We start from the raw sequence: 20,690 nt of genomic DNA, 5'->3' as shown, positions 1-20,690 counted from the left end.
CAAGTAAAATTTGGATCTATTCTTTAACACAATGATGGGCAGCCGCTACCCATATATTTTCAAATTGTGTAGCAACAGGATCAGTAGACTTAAAAGGAGTAGTGGGGCATTTAACAAAACACAGACCCCTAGGTGTAATGTCAAGGTCTAAATATCTCTTAAGCCCCAAAATGTTATAATAAATCACATTTTCGTTGTTAAGCCAGCTCTCAAGGGAATCAATATTATGATGAACCTCAGGGGAAAAATTACCAGATATAAGTCCACCAACATTTTGAAATGGATTGTCACCTCTCTTGGATCTACCTTCCTCCAAAAATCTTTCACAGGACACAAGAGGCTCTGCATGCTGAGCTGAAGTGCCTTCCAGCACTGAACCAGGTTGTAAATTATTCCTCAGGGATGACTGACAGTAATATCATCTCGAAATAAACGAGGCAACTGCAAAAGTGAATCGCTGGCCATAGTCACTAAACAAAATAAAAAAATAAAAAAGCCACAGAATTGAATCATCCTTTTTTCTTTCTCTAACCGATGTCAGAAAAAGGTAACAATTGTCTTGCCTGTGGAAAGCAAATACCACACCGAGATTTTCAGTCTTACTGCGTCACCTGTTTAGGCCCAGACCACAACATACCTCACTGTCGGTTTTGTGCATTGTTCAACACCCGAACCATTTGTCATCGGGCCCTTATTGTTGCCAGATACTTTCGTTCTCTATCTCCGTATTCCGAAATGGCTTCGGTAAGCCATCTAACTACTGATATTAAAAAAAAAAGTATGGATAAAGACCGCACAGGTCCAAAGCTGCCGCCGACACTTCCGTTAAGCTATTAGCCAGTTCGCCGGTACTCAGTGAGGCGCTTTCGCAGCTCCTGATGCCTGTCTCAATGGATTCGCAGGCCTCTACCGAGACCCTTTCGGAGTCCGGTATGCCACGAGACTCTTCTTTGACCATGGAACCTGTGGATGTCACTACCTTGGATGGGTCTGGAGCCGCTGAGCAGGTACCGGCTTTTGAGGAAGTTATTCGCACTACCGATGTTCGACACAAATCGGCGACTTCTCTCGTGTCTTCAGTTCTGTCTAAAACTACTGAGTTTCTAAGGCCAAGAGTGCGTGCTACGCCTACAAAACCAGCAACAAAAGTGCATGCACCTGCTTCCTTGCCACAACATCAGATGCTTAAAATGGCAGAAGACCTTATTATGCTGATTAGGGGAAGCCAGCCTTCCCCTGCTAAGAGAGAGAGAGAGAGACCAGTCCCCTGCAGCTTCAACAGACCAAGAGTCCGACGACTCTGAGGTATCTGATTATAAATACATGCCCTTATCTCCTTATGAGGATTCAGATGCTGAGGAATCCATTCCCTCTGCCTCTCCTCCAGAGGATTTTTCTTTTGGTGAAACCTTGCATACTTTGAGAGCATTTCCAATGGGAATGCCAAGACTATCCTCAGTCCAAAAAGAGACTCAGAATTTCTAGATTTGCCACAGCATAGGCCTTTAGCAATACCCCCAGTCTTGGAAGTTGTTGATGTCTTTATGGAATCCAGTCTTACTCCTGATACTTTACCCCCTGCTCCTAGGAAACCAGACAGGTACTACAGAGTACTTGATTCTCACAAATTCCTTTTCAGAAATCCCACTGCTGATCCAGAGATCCTTTCCCAGGGGGCCTAAAGGTGTCAAAGCTACTACAGCTAAGAATCCCACCCCTTCGGACAGGGATTTCAGAGCTTTGGACAGATGGGGTAAGAAAGTATATACCTCTGCAACTCTCGCTAGAAGGGCTTTGAATTGTCAGTTTCACATGCTGAAGTACCAACAACATATTATGGAACTTATTATGCAAAAAATAGCAACCTTTACAGACTGTGCAGAAAACAAAGAATTGCAAGAGCTTATGCATTCTGCAAGCCAAGTCAGCAAGCATACATTGCAGTGTGGATATGACACCCTACAAGCATCTTGCAGGGCAACATTCACTGGTTCTGTACTGAGAAGGCATGCTTGGCTTAAGGAGCAGACCTTGCCAGACTATGTCAAATCAAAGTTATTAGATGCTCCTTTGAACAAGGACAATGTTTGGCACCAAAGCAGAAGAGATTCTTAAAAAGATGGAAGAAAAAGCTAAATCTATGCAGACAGTTAAAGAATTCTTGCAAGTACAGCCTCCTTGATTCAATAGGCATTGCCCCTCGAAACATTGGTTCTTTGCAGCCCCCTCAAGGCCATCTCAAACTAGACCCAGGGGTAACAGACCACCCAGACTACAGTCTCGGGGTATGCAGAGATCTAAGCAATGGAGTGTCTCCACCTCTAAAGCAGGGAGTGCTAAGCAACCCCTTATGGAAAGAATTCCCAAGGACTTCTCAACTCCATTTGAAAAATTATTCATTGATGCTGCTTACTGTGCTGCTTACTGTGAAGGATCTGAAGTCTTCTCAAGATACTCAGTCTTGCTGGCTGGATTGCTAAACTCGAAATATGGTTATAGTTTCTTTTATAGTCTTGTTGTACACAGAAGCTTGCAGAATATGCACTGATGAAAGAATATACTTTGCAGCATCAACTCAGAGCAGTAACAAATAACTTTTAATAATAAACCACACGTACTAATGTTACAGCTTTAGCTTTACTTTACTTCTCAAACAATCATGGATGATGTAAGATATATCATTTACCTCAGAACTGATATGATGTTCTTCGTGTTTCACTGTTGCAGTCATTACATTTGGGTAATCCTGCTGGCAGGTTGCCCTCAGTCAGCCTGAATTCCAAAGTCTTGGGTCCTGCATCGGTTGCTGTCGCCCCTTCCCTGATGTCAGGTTGTCAGGGGTATAAAAGATGCAGCCGACGCCATTTTCTTCAGTCTTTCTTGCCGTGCGGTACCCGAAGCAGAAGCAGTTTGCAAGTGCCAGTCGGCCGACTCCTGAGATTTTCGTGTTCGAGTTTCAGATCCGAAGTCTTCATTAAAAGCTAAGTACCCTGTAGGGGAAACTTTTTTCTTGCTCCAGACCGATGTCAGAAAAAGTTAATAATTGTATTTCTTGTGGGAAGCAAATACCTCATAAGGACTTTCATTCTTACTGTATTCCTTGCCTAGGCTTTGACCACGTTTCAAGTTGTCGGTTTTGTGCTAGATTTAACCACCGTACTATTAAGTGTTGGTACGATTTTGCACTAAGCTATTTTGGGCGCAGATTTAATTATACAATGTCGTCAGATAGCCATCCGACTACCGGAGTTCACAAAAAGTGCAAAGAAAAAGAAAAAGTCAGGCAACCAAGGTCCAAAACCGGCAACAAAGCTTCTCCTAAGCTAGTCGCCAGTTCGCTGGTTCTCAGTGAGGCGCTTTTGCAGCCCCTGATGCCTGCTACTTCAGAGTCGCAGTCCGCTACCGCCTCCCACGTGGAGTCGGTCAGGCCGCTGGAAACTCAAGGTATTGGAGCCTCGGAAACTATTCCCTCAGATGGGTTCTGAGCCGCTGAGCAGGCAGTTGGCTTCTGAGGGTGTTTTCAGACCTAAACAATTATACATTAAACTGACTTCAGCTTCAAAGGCAAAGACTAAAGCACCTTTAAAGACAAAGAAACAAATTCACCAGCCACATGGACAGGCCTCCATGCCCAAAAACAGATGCTCAAAATGGCCGAAGACTTAATTACCTTGATCAGGGATTCCCATCCCCCTCCTGATAAGAGATGTAGGCAAGAGACAGACTAAGAACCTTCAGATCAGGTTTCCATTTCCTCTGATTCCTCTTCTGATCAGGAATATTCTCTTCCCCTCTATGAGGATTCTGATGCTGAAGAATCTATTCCTTCAGCTTCTCCTCCTGAGGACTATTCTTTTGGGGAAACCTTGCATACCATGAGGGAGCATTTCCTCTGGGAGAGCCAAGATTTTTCAGAATCTAAGAAGAGACTCAGGGACTTCCTTCTATTACCTCAACACAGGCCTCTAGCTATTCCACCTGTGTTGGACATTGTAGATGTGTTTTCAGAGTCTAGTCTGACCCCTGACTCCTTATCTCCAGCTCTTGTTAAGCCTAACAGATACTACAGGGTTCCTGACTCTCATAAATTCCTTTTCAAGAACCCTGCTGCAGACCCAGAAACTATTTCTCAGGGTCCCAAAGGGGTTACGGCTTCCACTGCAAAAAAACCCTACCCCCTCTGATAGAGATTCTAGGGCACTGGATAGATGGGAGAAAAGATTTACACATCTGCTACGTTGGCTGTAAGGTCCTTAAACTGCCAGTTTCATATGCTCAAATATCAGCAATATGTCATGACACTGCTTAAACAGAAAATGTTGGTAAATTCTGAATGTGCAGAAAACAAAGAAATGCGGGATTTATTGCATGCAGCTGAACAAGTTGAAAGCATACTTTGCAATGTGGTTTTGATTCTCTGGAGGCCTCCTGCAGGGCCGCTGTTACGGGTTCTGTAATTAGGAGGCATGCTTGGTTAAAGGAACAAAATCTGCCTGTTCATGTCAAAGCTAAATTATTAGATGCAGCATTACAGCATGATACCTTGTTTGGTATTAAGGCAGAAGAAGTGTTAAAGTAAATGGAGGACAAAGCTAAATCTATGCAAACTGTCAAAGATTTTTTACAAGTACAGCCACCTAGGTTTAGCAGACACTGACCTACAAAGAATTGGTCCTTTTCAGTGTCAGACAGACCTCAAAGGGGCAGATCCAGACGCCCTAGAGGCAGATCCCAGCCGCAAGGTTCGTACAGGTCTAAGCAATAGGGGGCTTCTACCTCCAAAAGTGGAGAAGACAAATCACAACTATACACGAAACAGTCCCAGTGACTTCCCCCTGCCTGCACAAAGCACTTATCTACTGGCAGCACCCTTAAGGGGAAAAATAGCACTTTTTTTTCAAAATTGGCACATTATAACCCAGGACAAATGGATTCTAGACATAGTGGCACAAGGCTACAAGTTTCACTTCCATTCCCTGCCAAGGGCAAACAGTTAGCCAGACCTGCCAAAAAGTCAATGGGCAAAGGCTCAAAAACAAGTCTCATCCCTCATAGACATGGGGGCTATTCAACAAGTGCCACAGCAAGAGCAAGGACAAGGATTTTACTCAAGACTGTTCTTGGTACCCAGAAAGGACAAAGCATGGAGACCAATACTGGACCTATCTATTCTAAACACTTTCCTGGATATGCCAAAATTCAAGATGTTGACCTTGCAACAGCTTCTGCCCATGCTGGGCAGAAAGGCTTAGCTTGTCACTTTACACCTAAAAGAGGCATAACCTGCATGTCCCAATCAGACAATCATGCAGAAGATACCTCAAATTCAAGGCTGGTTCAAAGCATTACCAGTTCTCTGCACTGCCCTTTGGCTTATCTACTGCGCCCAGGGTCTTCACAAAATGCCTGGCACCAGTAATTGCTTTCTGCAGACAAAAAGGAATACAAATATATCCTTACTTGGACGACTGCCTCATTCAAGCAGAAAACAAGGACATTCTACTACAGCATCTGGCGTTTGTGAAAAAACTTTTAACATGCCTAGGGTACACAGTCAACAAATAGAAATCAAAACTAGTGCCCTCTCAAGAGATAATATTCCTGGGTGCAGACTTAAATACAACTGCCCAGATGTCTTTGTTTGTCTGGCGTGAGATAAGCTAACTATCTCTTTCAAGGTAACGGCAACAAAGACCCAGTTATCTGCAAGAAAAATTCTGCAGGCTTTGGGCTTCATGGCATCCTGCATCCTACTAATTCCATATGCAAGACTGCATGTGAGGAAACTTCAATGGTACCTAAAAAGTGTCTGGACAAAATATTGCCACAGCCTGGAAACCGTGATTACTCTCATTCCCTGCCTACAACAGGAGTTTCGATGGTGGGCAAAGGCTTGTCACCAAAACAAGGGACAGCCATTCTCACTACCCCCAGCCAGGCAGAACCTAACACCGGATGCATCCGATTACACCTGGGGGGCCTACATGGCAGGAAAAGGCATTCAGGGCACCTGGTCCACAAATCAATTGCATCTACGTATCAATCAAAAAAAGATGCTAGCTGTTCAAAATGCCGACAGCCTTCAAGGACCTAATTCATCCGGGACAACTACTGATAAAGACAGACAATACCACGGTCATGTTGTACATAAACAAGCAGGGGGGCACACATTCTTACCCCCTTTGCAGACTAGCCATGGCTTTGTGGGACACGGCATTGACTTACCAAGTTCATCTGCAGGCACAATTCCTGCCAGGAAGAACAATACTCTGGCAGATGAACTAAGCAGAAACCTCATGAATCCCCACGAGTGGCACCTGGATCCACAAGTCTTCAGCATGATAACAAAGAAATGGGGACACCCGGACATAGATCTATTTGCCTCCCCTCACGACTATCAACTAAAAAGATTCTGCACAAGGACTTATCACAGACAAGCATGGAAAGTGGATGCCTTATCTTTCAAATAGAAAAACCTATCAGTATATGCCTTTCCCCCACTGCCTCTCCTCCCCAAGGTACTCCTAAAGGTGAGACAGGATAAACCAAAAATGATTCTGATTGCCCCAGACTGGCCCCGCCAGTACTGGTATCCAATCTTAAGGAACTTGTCTCAATGCCCAGCCTGGACCTTACCTCAAATATCTCATCTACTGCCCAACAAAACAATCAGATTCTACACAGCCAACTCAGGACTCTAAACCTGGCAGCATGGTGGATAATGTAGCCATACAAAGCACACCTCTCAGTAAAGCTGTGACGGATGTCATTTTGGAAGCCAGAAGGCCTAGTACTAGAAAATCCTATGCTGGAAAACGGAAGAGATTTTGTGCTTGGAACCAAGCTCATGGAACTGACACAGCTGTACCAAATATTCCCCAGATTTTGCAATACTTAACTGAGATGCTGGACAAAGGCCTATCTTTTTCATCAATTAAAATTCCTGCCTCTGCCATTTCGGCTCATTACAATACAGAGCCACTACTCTTTTCTCTTCCTTTATTAAGGCAGTACCTCAGAGGAGCCAAAAATTTAAGGCCTCCAAGGAGATCGCCAATGCCTGCATGGGACCTCAATTATGTCTTGGAAAAAACTCACCCTACCTCCTTTTCAGCCAGCTGCTACTGCAGATGTAATGTTTTTATTTTGGAAAACAGCTCTGCTCCTAGCTATAACTTCTGCAACAAGACGAGTGTCAGAGCTACAGGCTCTCATGGCTGTGGAACCTTTTATCATTTTTTATCCAGACAGGGTCTCTCTGAGGACAAACCTACATTTATGCCTAAGGTGGTCCAGTGTAGCCCTTAACCAAACTATTCATTTGCCAACTTTTTATCCAAATCCACAGAACAAGGGGGAGAAAATTCTGTATTCTTTGGACGTACACAGACAACTTAGATTCTATTTGGACAAAACTAAAGTTTTCAGAAAGGCAGAACAATTACTAGTGGCATATGCTGCAGGATCACAAGGAAAGACTGTCTCCAAGCAGACTATTTCAAAGTGGATAGGTCACTGCATTCATTTCTGCTACTCTCAGCATGGCAAGCCAGTGCCTAAGGGCATTAGGCCACATTCAACCAGAGCTGCAGCCACTTTTGCAGCCTTTCTCAGGCGAGTACCAACCAAAGACATTTTAGAGGCTGCTACTTGGAGTTCAGTGCACACCTTTACAAAGCATTACAATCTGTCACTTTACTCTAAATCCAGAGCAGGCTTTGCTACTGCAGTTCCTACAGTTGTTTAACTCCAGCCCCCCAACCATAGCTTTGGGACTCTACCCAAATGTAATGACTGCAACAGTGAAACACAAAGAGCGTAGTACAGTTGTGTACACTTACCATAAATGTAGATGTTCGAGTGTATTCACTGTTGCAGTCCAGGTTACCCACCCGCCATCCCCCTTATTTCTGCTGGAACTTATCTTTACTTCTCTGATCTATACAACCTATGTGGTGTATTTGCTTGTAGATGAAGGTAAAGTTTATTTTGGTGCATGTATGTTTTACACACACACACACACACACACACACACACATATATATATATATATATATATATATATATATATATATATATATATATATAGATAGATAGATATATATAGCCTACCCTTTTGGGGGCATCTGACATCTGGGGCAAGAAAAACTGAAGAAAATGGCGTCTGCTGCATCTTTTATACCCCTGACATCAGGGAAGGGGCGACAGCAACCGACACAGGACCCAAGACTTTGGAATTCAGGCCGACTGAGGGCAACCTGCCAACAGGATTACCCAAATGTAATGACTGCAACAGTGAATACACTTGAACATCTACATTTATGGTAAGTGTACACAACTGTACTTTCCTAACATATTTCTAACATAACTGGATTTAATACAGACTTTATATACATTTTTAGTTAAGCACACACCCTCTTGGTTTTGGAAAGATACTGCCTTGATGACACAAATGCTGACACATCTGTTCTTGTGCAAATGCTGATGTGCAGAAAAGCATATTTTTAAGGAAACACCTTGTGGATAAACTTTCTTAGAAAAGCATATTTTTAAACTTTCTTAGAAAAGCATATTTTTCAAGGAAACGCCTTGTGGATAAAAACATGTCCTGTTGTCCATTCTTTAAAGAAAGCAGATTAGTTTATTTCTGATATATGCTGGGGTTTTTTTTGTTTTTTTTTTTTTGCATTCTTGCCATGTCTGTAAGAAGTCAGCTTTCTTCATTTGTGTGTGTAATACACTCATAAGCAAGTTTTTAAGCCACAGTTATTTAGCATGGATGCTAATCATGTATTGCTAATCTCTATTTCTACATTTAAGCAAGCTTTATTTTATACCTTATTTATGTTGCATATTTGTAGCAAAGTTACTTTCAACCTTAGTATATTGTTGAGCACACACTAACAATTCCCTCTTTTTATTTTATACCAGGGAGACAAATTCAGTATTAGTTGATATTTTTTTATCATGGCAATTAACAGTAAACTGACTAGCTTTTGTTAAGCAAATTTTAATACATGTAAATAATGTACAACGAAGCATTGCAATAACAGTAAAAAAATTAAAAATACAGTGATTTTTTTTTCCTGTCCACCCTGTAAATAGATTACTAAACCATTCATTCCAATCAACATTCCAGTTTTTTCTAGTATGTTGAGACACTTGTGCAATCACTTTTAAGTGTGCTTTTACAGATTCTGTTTTGTCTGGAATAAATGTACAACATTGTTCTCCTATTAAAGCACATGTACCCCCTTGGGATGCTAATGTGTAATCTAATGCCATTCGATTTTGTAAAACTATAGTTCGTATAGCTGTCATTTCGACACTAATGTCAAGGATTGCATTGAAAGTGGTATTTGCCTGTACCTCAACTAGTTTGGATAGTTTTCTCAGCTCCCAGATGGCTTTTGCAGCCCCATACCAAGGAAAAATACCTGCTCAAGATATCACGCCATCGCCTAAAGCCATATCTTTTAATTTAATATAATCAAGGTTTTGATGATACTTGTGTGATGTATCTAAGGTGTCTACTGGATTTTCTGGACATTCAATCACAGGTAATATATTCCCTTTCTTTTTTGTATTTCTAATGCTTCCTTTTGGTAATTCTTTTACATGATGCATTGCTTGTACCACTAATCCTATATAACAGGTGCCATCCCACCCCTTTGGTAACCATTTATAAGCATATTTACCACAGATGTAATATGACTCATCTAATAGAGCAACACTGCTGTTTACCAAACTGCCATTTACTTGCCCCATAGTAGGAGTTTTATATGTACAACTGTAAAGTTTTTATCTAGTTTAGTGCGCCAGCATGTAATATTGGTTTTACACTCAGTTTTATCGTTTTGTGAAAAATTAAATATTGCTGTATCACTTAATATTAATCGACCCTTAATTGGTATTAAAATAGGAAAACCATGAAAAAAATACTCCCGAGTACTGGTATGTGGTTGTGAAAGTTTATCATTTCAATTGTTTGAATACAATTACTATTACCCACTGGAACAGTTTTATTTTGTTGAAAACATGTGATCCCCTGCACTGTAGCAGATAACTACTCTTGCTTTACATAATTGTACATTTATGATTTGGTCTCCTGTCTCATTTATTAATACCCCCCAACTACTAGGAGAATTTAATGGAATAGGTATTAGAGGCATGACTCACTGTTATTTTTTAGTATTAAACTACATACCCAACAATTAGAAACATTCATACTTTTTGCATACCAACGTTGTCTTGCCAAGAAAATGTTAAAAGATGGTGGCCAATCTTGTTCATTTTTCCATATTTTTTTACTCTCTCTTTTATGTAACTCTATAGTTTGACTAACAGGTTGTAAGTACAATTTAATACCAAGTAATACAGTAATAGTTAATATAATAGCTATTATTAATTTAAAAAACATCCTTTAAGTAGAAATTCCATTGATGGATCATTTTGCCTTTTGTCATCCAAAACTGGATTTCCAAAAGGATACACTTTAAACCATGTCAATTTCATTATGGTTTTCTCTGTTGGAAACCTACAAGAGAATACATTTAATCAGATTTACATTGCTCACTATTTTTGATCATTCTTAGTTGATCTTTATTTACCAACATTGTTCTGTTTTTCTTTTTTCCTTTGATTTTATACACTAGCGGTCCAATTTGTTCCACTACTTCAAAATGGCCCTGCCAATTGCTAGCCCATGGTCCTTCCGTTTGGAATGTTTTTACCAATACTTTGGTTCCACAGGGAAGGTTTTCTTCAGCTGATAATATTGGCACCTTTTTCCATAGATGGAACGCTTGCTCCCTTGCATTATAGTCGCATATACTAGTGAGTTGTTTTAACCATTCCTGATGTTTGCTGATTTCTAGCATGGGCCTACCATTAGGTATATTTGGGTCAAATGGTAATTTTATGGCCTGTCATTATTTCATAAGGGGAAATACCTGTTTTGCTGTTTGTTGTTGCTCGAATACCCATTAAAATACCAGGCAGATATACCCATGTGTTGCTGTTTTCCAAGCATGCCTTTTTTAGACATTCTTTTTACGTTCGATTCATATGTTCTACAATGCCATTAGATTGTGGATGGTACGGTACATGAAATGTTTCCTGTATGCTTAACAAATTACACATTGTTTAATGAGATCACTAACAAACTGTGGGCCATTGTCTGACTCTATGACCCGTGGCCATCCCCAGTGACAGAAAATATTTTTCCATAAGGCTTCTGCTGTTGCCTTTGCTGTCATGGTTTTGGTAGGAATTGCTTCTACGCATTTTGAACAGATGACCACTACTACTAGTAGATACCTGTAACACCTCCCTTTGTTGTTGGTAATGGACCTGCATAATCTATTTGAACTGCATACCACGGCCCATTTTCTGGCTTTACTCGATGTAACTGAGGGTTTTTGGTTTTAGCATTTACTTGCAGACAGATTAAACACTCTTCTACAATCAGTTTGCAAACCTTTTTTAAATTTGGGTTCCAGTACTTTTCTTTTGCAACCGCCCATAACTTATCAGCTCCTACATGACCCAGTATTTGGTGATTTAAGTTGACCAACTGGCGTGCTAACTGAAGTTGTACATATGGCAATTGTAACCCTTTGGAGGTGGTATACCTGCTAATTTGCATTGATCAGATGTTCATCTTGCATACAGCTGCAGTAATCACATATGGGTTTTCTGCCGTCAGGTGGGTCCTCGGTCGGCCGAATTCCAAAGTCTTGGTCCGGCGTCGGTTGTTGTCGCCTTCTTCCCTGACGTCAGTGCGGCAGGGGTATACAAGATACAGCCGACGCCATATTCTCCTTTCTTTTTTGCCGCGCGGTGCCCGAAGCAGAAGCATTTCGCAAGTGCCGGTCGGCCAGCTCCTGAATTTACGAAAAATTGGGAACCGAAGTCTTCTTTAAAGCTAAGTACCCCGTTGGGGAAACTTTTCTTGCCTCAGACCGATGTCAGACAAAGTTAACAATTGTATTTCTTGTGGGAAGCAAATACCGCATAAGGATTTCCATTCCCTTTGCATACCTTGTTTAGCCCCAGACCACGACGTCTCGGGCTGTCGCTTCTGTGCGACTTTCAATAAACGCACTATTAAGCATCGGGCGGAGTTCGCCCAACATTATTTTGGTAAAGCCTTTGATTATAAAATGTCGTTGGATACTCCGACTACCGTTTTATCCAAAAAACGCAAGGATAAAGACCGACACGCGAGGCCCGCAGTCTCCACCGACACCACGCCAAAGCCGGCTACACGTGGTCCGGTTCTCAGCGAGACGCCTATGCAGTCCCTGACTACCAACGACACTTCCTTGGCGGTGTCTTCTGTACCCGAGACCGCTGGTACCTCGGCCCTTACTCAGACTTCAACCACCGAAACCAAAGTGGGTGTTGAGCCTCCTAGTGTGGACAGGTCCACTTCCACCCAGGGTGTATTTAGGCCCTCTTCTTCCTTTTCTATTAAGGCCTTTACTAAGTCAAAATCAGCCATGCATCCCAAGAGGCCTGTTGCACAGGGCCCATCCCCAGGCTCCATGCCTAAAAAGCAGATGCTTAAAATGGCTGAGGATTTAATTTCCATTTTCTCAGAACATTCTGATGTGGAGGAACATTCGTACTCCCCTTATGAAGATTCTGATGCAGAACAGTCCATTCCTTCTGTATCTCCCCCAGAGGATTTCTCTTTTGGGGAAACCTTGCACACCTTGAGGGAGCACTTCCATTGGGAAGGCCAAGACTTTTCTGATTCCAAGAAAAGGCTTAGGGAATTTCTTTTGTTACCTCAACACAGACCTCTGGCTATACCTCCTGTCCTGGACATACTTGATGATGTTTACTCGGAGGCTTGTCTTAATCCGGATTCCCTGCCTCCTGCACCAGTCAAACCTGATAGGTACTACAGAGTCCCTAGCTCTCACCAATTTCTTTTCAAAAGCCATAATGCTGACCCTGAAACCATTTCTCAAGGTCCCAAGGGAATGAAGGCCTCTACTGCCAAGAACCCACTACCTTCTGAAAGAGAATCTAGATCCTTAGAAAGGTGGGGGAAAAAGGTATACACCTCGGCCACCCTAGCCATGAGGGCCTTAAATTGTCAGTTCCATATGCTTAAATATCAGCAGTTTCTGTTATCACAATTAAGAAACAAAATGTCTCAACCTGAACAACCAGATTTGAAGGAATTGCAGGATATGATACATAGTGCAGAACAAGTGGGTAAACACACCTTACAATGTGGTTATGATGCCTTAGAGGCCTCAAGTAGAGCTGCTGCTACAGGAGCAGTCATTCGTAGACATGCCTGGCTTAGGGAACAAAGTCTGCCTGATCATGTTAAAGCTAAGCTATTAGATGCTCCTTTACAAAAGGATGTGCTATTTGTTACTAATGCTGAGGAGATACTACGGAAAATGGAAGAAAAAGTTAAATCTATTTAAACTGTCAAGGCTTTTCTACAGGTACAGCCACCTCGTTTTAGCAGAAATTGGCCTTCAAAGAACTGGTCCTTTCCAGCCACTGACAAGCCCCAAAGAGGTAGATACAGGCGCCCAAGGGGCAGAGGGCAAGCTCAAGGATCATATAGAGGCAGACAGTGGCAATCTCAAGCACCAAGAGGTGGCGAAGACAGTGCACAACAATACAGAAAGCAAGCCCAATGACTTCCTCCTTTTAATGCCAAGCAAATCTCAGCTGGCAGCCCCCTTGGGAGGAAAGCTGGCACTATTTTCAAGAAATTGGCAGATTATCACAACAGACAAATGGATCCTGGACATAATAAACAGAGGCTACAGATTTCATTTTCACGCTCTTCCAAAAATGAGAGGCATGCCAAACCTGCCACACAATCAAAGGGCAAAGGCACAAATACAAATTACAAAACTCATGGATATGAAAGCCATTCAAGAGGTTCCTACTCACGAACAAGGTCAAGGTTTTTATTCCAGACTTTTCCTGGTACCAAGAAAAGGAACCGACTGGAGATCCATTTTGGACTTCTCCATCCTAAATACATTTCTACTCGTACCAAAATTCAAGATGCTCACATTACAGCAACTTCTTCCCATGCTGGGCAAGGAGTTTTGGCTGGTAACATTGGACCTCAAGGAGGCATACCTGCATGTCCCAATCAGACAAAGCTGCAGAAGATACCTCAGATTTCTTGCAGGTTCAATCCACTATCAATTCTCTGCATTGCCCTTTGGCTTATCTACTGCGCCCAGAGTATTCACGAAATGCCTGGCATCAGTAATTGCCTACTGCAGACTTCAAGGGATACAAATTGGCCCTTATTTGGACGACTGCCTGATCCAAGCGGACAGCAAGCACACTCTTCTGGAACACCTGGCTTATGCAACACGGTTACTGAATTCTCTGGGATACACAATCAACAAAGAGAAATCCAGGCTGACACCATCTCAGAAAATAACTTTCCTGGGTGCCAACTTGGACACAAACACCCAGATGGCCTATCTTACACCAGAAAAACAAGGGCAACTAACTCAGTACTTCAAAACACTAGCAAATTGTACCAGGCTTACTGCAAGGAAAATCCTGCAGGCTCTGGGCTTCATGGCATCTTGCATTCTTTTAATCCCATGTGCAAAGTTGCATATGAGAAAACTTCAATGGTACCTAAAAAACCTATGGTCTCAACACAGCCACAAGTTGGAAACAATGATACCAATAATTCCATGTTTGCAAAAGGAATTTCTATGGTGGGCCCAAGCATGTCAAGCAAACACAGGTCTCCCATTCTGCAAGCCTCACGCAAATCAAGTCATCACAACAGATGCCACAGATTACGCCTGGGGGGCACACATGACAGGCAGGTGCATTCAGGGCAAATGGTCCCAAAAGGAAAAGCACCTTCACATCAATCAAAAAGAAATGCTAGCAGTGATAAATGCAATTACAGCATTCAAGGACCTCCTGCATCCAGGACAATTATTGATAAGAACAGACAACACCACAGTAATGTGGTACATAAACAAACAAGGAGGAACACATTCATATCCCCTGTGCAGACTAGCCATGACACTTTGGAACTTGGCTCTGGAATGGCAAATCGAACTTCAAGCACAGTACTTGCCAGGTTTGGAAAACACGCTGGCAGACAATCTAAGCAGAAATATGACAGATCCACATGAATGGAAGCTACATCCACAGGTGTTTACAAAGATAATCCAAGCATGGGGAAGGCCAGACATAGATCTCTTCGCCTCCCACAGGAACCATCAATTGGAAAAGTTTTGCTCCAGGACTTTTCATCCAAAGGCATGGAGGGTGGACGCCCTTTCATTCAGTTGGACAGCATGGACAGTGTACGCTTTCCCACCTCTGCCCCTTCTATCCAAGGTACTCTTGAAAGCAAGAGCAGGCAGACCGAAGATGATACTGATTGCTCCAGACTGGCCAAGGCAGCACTGGTACCCACTCCTAAGGAGCCTAACACATACTCCTCCTTGGCCTCTACCTCTAATGCCTCTTCTACTGACTCAGCACAGCTACAAAACTCTTCACAGTCAGCTAAAAACACTCAGTTTTGCTGCATGGAAAATTCCTTAACACCACAGCAGACCCTACTCTCCAAAGAGGTGCAGGATGTCATTCTGGAGGCCAGAAGGCCATCTACTAGGAGGACTTACTCCGCAAAATGGAAACGGTTTTGCTCATGGAATGAGAAAAGAGGCCAGGACCCTAGAAAACTGAATCTGCCTCCGGTATTACATATCTAGCTGAGCTGCTGAACAGTGGACTTTCATTCTCCTCCATAAAAATCCATGCCTCAGCCATTTCTGCAGAATTCAACACGGATCCACCGTTATTCTCTCATCCACTTTTAAGGCAATTCCTCAGAGGGGCTAAGAATATAAGACCACCAAGGAAACAACCAGTGCCAGCCTGGGATCTTAATTTCATCCTAGAAAAATTAACATTGCCTCCCTTTGAACCAGCTGCCTCAACAGATTTGCAATACTTGTCCTGGAAAACAGCTTTCCTTCTGGCCATTACCTCAGCTCGTAGGGTCTCGGAACTTCAAGCCCTCATGGCTGTGCAGCCCTTTCTTATCTTCCATCAGGACAGGGTTTCCCTTCGAACCAACCCGTCTTTTATGCCTAAAGTGGTATCCAAGGTAGCTTTAAATCAAGCCATACACTTACCTACCTTTTACCCCAATCCTCAAAACAAAGGGGAAAGGCTGCTACATTCCTTAGACATCCATACCAAACAGGCAATCTCTAAATGGATAGGCCACTGCATACATTTTTGTTACTCCCATCATGGGAAATCTGTCCCTGCAGGCATCAGACCACACTCCACCAGGACCACAGCTACCTCCACAGCCTTCCTCAGAGGAGTTCCTACCAAAGATATCTTGGAGGCAGCCACTTGGAGTTCAGTACATACCTTCCCTAGACACTACCACCTGCCTTTATACTCCAAAACTAGAGCAGGCTTTGCTACTGCTGTATTGCAGGGCATTCTGGCTCATCCCAGTTCTACCTAGTGCCTACCACCCTGTGCGTAGCTTTGGGATTCTACCCATATGTGATTACTGCAGCTGTATGCACGATGAACATAGTACAGTTTTATACCTACCATAAATGTAGATGTTCGAGTGCTAATACAGCTGCAGTACAGGTTTCCCTCCCTCCTTCCCCTCTAGGTATAGGACTAGTGGCTAACACCTCCTCATACAACCTACTTTGAGTTATCCTCCTATGGTGTATTTGCTTGCAACTACTCCTTTTTGATAACTTTGCATTGCTTGAATATATTTATATAATTTATCTATTGCCTTCCTTTGGGGGCACCTGACATCTGGGGCAAGAAAGACTGGAGAATATGGCGTCGGCTGTATCTTATATACCCCTGTCGCACTGACGTCAGGGAAGAAGGCAACAACCGACGCCGGACCAAGACTTTGGAATTCGGCCGACCGAGGACCCGCCTGACGGCAGAAAACCCATATGTGATTACTGCAGCTGTATTAGCACTCGAACATCTACATTTATGGTAGGTACAAAACTGTACTTTTCTTCTTTTAAGCCTTGTTGATTTTGTATATTTACAAGGTCTTTTTCTATTGACTCTTCATCTAACTCTTTAAAAACACTAACTTCTACACTGGCATATTCATATTCTGGAAGTTTTTTTCCATTTTGTGCTGCTTGTTTTGCCAAAGTATCAGCTAACGCATTTAACCTTTAAGTTTCACTGGTTGGCTTTTGATGTGCATTTACTTTTAGGATACTATACTGTCCTTGTTGGTTTCATATTAGTATAACTTTATATATACCTTCTAATACTTCAGCATGCCGTAATGGTTTACCTGCACTATCCACAAATCCTTGCCTCACCCAGGTTTTCCGTATGTAATCTTAAGGAATTTACTACATAAGCGCTATCTGAAAAAATGGTAACAGGATTATAATACTTCAGCACATACAGTACTGCCTCCAGTTCAACTCTTTGAGCTGACAATATGCCCTGGTAACTTGATTAGTTCAGGAGAAACCAGCTGTGGATTCTCTGGAACTATGGCAAATCCTGTCCAGTATTTGCCTTTGTCCCAATATTGTGCTCCATCCACAAAGATGGATGGCTTAAAGTGATCAAAATCAGATGCTAAAAACTGCACATCAGGTGACATTATTTTTTCTAAACAGTTATGCTGTTTTCCTTCATACCCCATGTAGTTTGACAAATAAAATTTGTCCCCTGTCTGTATAGTGTCCGATTTCATTCTGAAAAGTGCCATCCATTTTGCAAAGACTGCTTGACTAATACCATTTGTAATTTTGCTCATTTCAAAGTTGTCTGTCAGAGCTTTTACTGCTTGATGTGGCGTTTGTATTATAATGCTAGAAAATATGGTCAAATATTCGGTTTGTTTAATACCCCAGTAAATGGCTAATAATTGCTGTATACATGGGTGGTAGCCTAGTTCCACTGGAGTCATTTTTCTACTAAAGAAAGTGATTGGACGTAATGTTTTTTCCATTCGGTTGTCACTACCGTGTGGCCATTCCTGTAATAGTACCACAGATGGCGTTTTTTTTCCTGCTGCTACTTGTAGCACAAACGGTAACTTTGGTGTAGTTGCTATTAATTCTGTAGCTTGTGCTAATTTTACTTTTATTTGTGAAAATGCCTCCTCTTCATGGGATCCCCACTCTAAAAAGGTGGAGTTTTTTTGTTCTTGTAACATTTTGTATAAGGGAGCAGCCATGACTGCATAATCCTCTATAAATTCCCTATTATAATTCATGATTCCCATGAATTTATGTAGGTCTGCTATAGTTAATGGCTTTTCCATCTGTAAAATGCCTTTGTTACGCATTGGCCAAGTAGACCTTCCTGTCGGTTTTATAATAGTACCTAGAAATTTGACGTCTTGTGACAAAAACTGAATTTTTTCACTTCTAACGTTAAACCCTGCTTGCTGTAGAGTATGAAAAAACTCTTAAGAAGTCATACATGCTCCTCTACTGCTTCTGACTGAATTAAAATATCATCACTGTAATGTATTACTGAATCATCCTTTTCCAAATGTCGTAGAATAGATCCTACTGTCTGATGAAAAATAACTGGACTATTTTGAAATCCTTGTGGTAATCTTGTCATGACATATTGCTGTTTTTTAAATGTAAAGGCAAACCTTGACCAATCTTTTTTCTTGAGTGGTACTGCAAAAAAGCCATTTGCTAAATCTATTACTGTAAACCACTTACTTTGTGGCTTAATATGTGCAGCCAACTCTGGGACTCCTGGAATCAAATGTGCTCTAGGAGTAATATATTGATTAACCTTTTTCAAATCAATAACAAGACGATAACTACCATCTTTTTTCTTAACTGGCCAGATTGGTGAATTTGTAGGACTATTGCCTTTTTGTATAGTCCCTTCCTTTTCCCATTCTGCAATACATTTTTCCATATGTTCTTCAGCTTCCCTAGGAATAGGATATTGTTTTTGAAAAGGTGGTATGTAGTCTTGATCACTTCCTACCTCTACTGGACTTTCTAGTTTGCCACAGTCACTGGGACCCTTAGACCACAGATTCGGGAATTGCTGTTGTAAATGTTGCCACACATCCTCACTGTCTCTGTTTACATAGCCTGTAGGTTTCTCTAGTTTATCAGGTAGAGAGATTGCATAACAACCTGTATTTTGCTCTTCCTCTCCTTTTTGCTTGTCTCCCATCCACAGAATTCCATTAGGTAAATCAATTACTATGCTCAAAGGCCCTAGAATGTCCATACCAATAATGGTATTTGTGCACCCTTCCATGTCTGTCCCTCTTGACTAAACTTTATGTCCACAGTTTGGCTACTAACTGCATAGCATCCTGTGCCATTAAATGCTGAAATGCAAATCTTTTTTATAGGGTTTGTCTGTTTGTGACAGATACTGCTGCTCCTGTGTCTAATAAGACATTTTTTCCATAGTAACCCCTCTACCCAGATATCATAGATTCATAGATTAGTACTAAGCTAACTGCCCTTGAGATGCCATTTTACGCCTAGCCAATTATCCCTTGTGAGACTCAAACCCTGCACCTTGTGTTTGAAAGGCAAACACCTTAACCATTAGGCCATCAATCAGTGGTTGTCCATCTTGACCCTTTTTAAAGGTAGTCAGGAAAGATACCAGAGTGGGGGGGGGGAGTGGGGGGGGCACATCCCTGTTACAAGGAGATCCACTCATCCTCTCTTTTATTTTCAAATGCAATATGACACACACCATGTTTTTGCTTGTCATCTTCCTCTGTGTCTGAATGATCTACATATTTAGGCTTTTCAATCTCTTTTTTTAACTGTTGCCTAACTATTCCTTCTGCCTGTTCTATCAAATATTTCGGATTTACAGGCAAAACTGTTTGAAAATCTATAGGGCATACTTCCCCTTTTCCTATATACTGATGGTTCTTATAACTGTCCTTATAAGGGTTTTGTACATAATTCTGTTTTGCTGACTTTTCTTGTAATTTTTTTCTCTCTTTTTGGAAACACCCACTGTTCTTCCTTCTTTTTGCGTCAAGCTTTATAATCACAATTTTGCTTAACATGCCTTATTTTTTTTTTTTTTTTTTACAAAAGAATCATGTTGGTGCCTTTTGCTCATTATCTGTACCTGATCCTGGTGCTACGAATATAGAGGCAGGAGCTGGTGGTGTTGACGCAGCTCTTCCTGCTGGTGGTTGGTCACACCACCTTTGCCTTCCTCTATTTTTAATCTCACCAATTACTTCAAATGGCTCAGTATAATCTGTAAATGCAAAGATAATGATGTGAGTATAATGTCCCATCATCGGCCATAGTTCATCCTCTCATTCATTTTGTACCAAATCAGTAAGGCTGTCAGAATTTTCTTCATAGATACATTTAATATACCCTGGAACTCCTTTGACTTGTTCTAAGAAGCAATGTATTAGTTGTTTTTTTATTTCTGATTTTTCCACGTCTCTTTTATATATGATTTGAAACGCAAGCCTAAAATGTTCACTTTGTTCCATTAATTTATCTGTGATAGTAATTTTGAAATTATCTAATAATTTGGCTGTGAGAGGTTGCCCTTGTGTAAAAGCCATTAAAACGGCTGTCATACGTCCTATTTTTGTGTTTAACTGATAAGCATCTTGCTTTAACTGAATGAAAGTTTTTAAAACATTT

General features: G+C 41.7%; 1 protein-coding gene across 7 annotated transcripts in view; it reads left to right on the top strand.

Moving 5' to 3' along the window:
- Window positions 1-20,690, top strand: part of PUM2 (pumilio RNA binding family member 2) — a 4,949,642-nt gene that overhangs the window by 3,270,873 nt on the left and 1,658,079 nt on the right. The gene's annotated exons all lie outside the window — the stretch shown is intronic.

The sequence above is a fragment of the Protopterus annectens genome, chromosome 1.part0, assembly GCF_019279795.1.
Source record: "Protopterus annectens isolate FY-2018-M chromosome 1.part0, PAN1.0, whole genome shotgun sequence".
In the NCBI taxonomy this organism is placed as follows: Eukaryota; Metazoa; Chordata; order Ceratodontiformes; family Protopteridae; genus Protopterus; species Protopterus annectens.
This window is presented reverse-complemented; position numbering and strand designations above follow the sequence as displayed.